General features: G+C 50.9%; 1 long non-coding RNA gene across 1 annotated transcript in view; it reads right to left on the reverse strand.

The window, feature by feature from the left end:
- Positions 1–326: 326 nt before the first annotated feature.
- The window catches only part of LOC111826963, an 8,827-nt gene continuing 6,867 nt past the window's right edge, over positions 327–2,286 (reverse strand). The window contains exon 3 of the long non-coding RNA XR_002830415.1: positions 327–371. This is a non-coding gene — a long non-coding RNA (uncharacterized LOC111826963). The remainder of the gene's footprint in view (positions 372–2,286) is intronic.

Here is a 2,286-nt window from a genome sequence, read left to right on the forward strand (position 1 = left end):
TTCATGAGCCAACCTGGCTAGATCATTTTTTGAGCCAACGACATGGGTGGCTGGCCAGCCTATGGATTGGCTGCCCGTGAGTTAGGTGCCAGCCTTTAGTCCAGTCAGCTGAGACCAAGGGGCAAGAGGTGGTGCATGGGCACAAGGGACAGAACATGGCCTCCTGAGCATGTAGGCATTGCCTTTAAGGGGGGCCGTGGCGATGGCCTCCGTGGGCACTGACTGGTGGCGCTGGCCCCGTCAGCACACAACTGCTGCCAGGCCTCCGTGACTCCTCCTCCAGGCAGCTCCTCTCTGCTGATGGCCCATGTGACATGGGTGCCCTCAGCTCCATTACTGGAAGCTGCTCTCCGCGTCCATTTGACCAGACACTCACCACCCGGAAACCACATTCCCAAAATTACCCAGAGGAGCTGCCAGCCTCTGCTCATGTGGTCTTGCACCACCTCCGAACCATAACAGCAAAAATTTATAGAGTCCTTGCAGAACATTTCCCAGCCTCCCTTGCACTCTTCACATGCGTGGTCATGTGATGCAGGCAGTGGTCAGGGCAGCCTGTGGGGTGAAACTTCTAGGAAAACCCCTAGAGAGGGGACAGGCTCAACCACCACGTGCCTTTGGACTTGCCCTCTCCAGGGCTGTGGGTGAGCAGAGAGAGGCAGAGCAGCCAACATGGACCACGAATGAGTGACAGGAAGGATTCCGGGCCCCTGACAGCATCAAGCACCAATCCTACCAGCACTGGGCTACCTGCCTCTGTATTTCCTTTACTCAGAGGAAGGAGATGAAACTCTAATTTGTTTAAGCTGCTGTTTGTGGGAATCTCCCACAGCATCATTCCTAACTGATTCAGCATCCAATCTTTCCTTTCCCACTGAGTCCAGTGCAGGGTAACTGGATGGAGCCACTGGGAGGCACATACATATACAGTCAGGGCAACACCTACCCCCCCACCCCCACCCCGCCCAATCCCTGGGTATGGTTTTCTCAATCAGCTGCAAGGAGCAGGAGCCCTTAGATACAGAACACAGTTCTAGGAAAAAGGGGGGCTCACATTCCAACTCTTCAGGAACTCCTGCTCGGATGGGGCTGGGAGGGAAGGGACATTTATTAAGTATCTATTATGGGGCAAGTATTATTTAACACTCAGAAGAACCTTGCAAGGGAGGTGTTTGTTCATTTCATCCATGAGAAAACTGAGGTTCTGAGAGGCTGAGTGCATTGCTGTCTTAGGCTGCTATGACAAAATATCATAAACCGAGTGGCTTATACACGACAGAAATGTATTTCTCAGTTCTGGAGGCTGGGAAGTCCAAGATCAAAGCCAGCAGATTTGGTGTCTGTGTTACGGCTGCTTCCTAGGGCCTAGATCAGTGATGGCGAACCTTTTGAGCTTGGCGTGTCAGCATTTTGAAAAACCCTAACTTAACTCTGGTGCCATGTCACATATAGAAATTTTTTGATATTTGCAACCATAGTAAAACAAAGACTTATATTTTTGATATTTATTTTATATATTTAAATGACATTTAACAAAGAAAAATCAACCAAAAAAATGAGTTCGTGTGTCACCTCTGACACGCGTGTCATAGGTTCGCCATCACTGGCCTAGATGGTGCCTTCTAACCCTAGCCTCGCATGGCGGAAGGCGGAGGAAGCTCTCCAGGGTCTCTTTTACAAGGGCACTAATCTCATTTGCGAGAGTTCCACCCGCATGACCCAATCACCTCCAAATACAATGACATTGGGGATTAGGTTTCGACACACAAATTTTGGGGGGACACAGACAGTCCGCCTATAGCAGTTGCCCAGGTCACACGGCTAGGAGGAGGGTGCTGCAGAGCTGGGAATGGAGTTGAGACATCTGATGCCACTCTCTGCTCTCTACTGCACTGCACTGCACTGCACTGCCCCGGCCGCAGACAGCCCCTGTGCAGCCTAGGGAAGCACTCCTGTCTTCTGGGAGAACTGCTCATTCACCCCTCCAACTTTGTGGGTTTTTTAAAATATATATTTTTATTGATTTCAGAGAAAAGGGAAATGGAGAGAGAGATAGAAACATCACTGATGAGAGAGAATCATTGATTGGCTGCCTCCTGCATGCCCCACACTGATGACCAAGCCTGTAACCCAGGTATGTGCCCCGACTGGGAATCGAACCGTGACCTCCTGCTTCATAGGTTGACGCTCAACCCCTGAGCCACGCCAGCCGGGCCAACTTTGTGTTTTAATGGGACTGCCAATCATAGGCCCTCACGGGTGTGCAGATCCACATTGGACCAATCG

Source organism: Myotis lucifugus, unplaced genomic scaffold, assembly GCF_000147115.1.
Source record: "Myotis lucifugus unplaced genomic scaffold, Myoluc2.0 scaffold_115, whole genome shotgun sequence".
In the NCBI taxonomy this organism is placed as follows: domain Eukaryota; kingdom Metazoa; phylum Chordata; class Mammalia; order Chiroptera; family Vespertilionidae; genus Myotis; species Myotis lucifugus.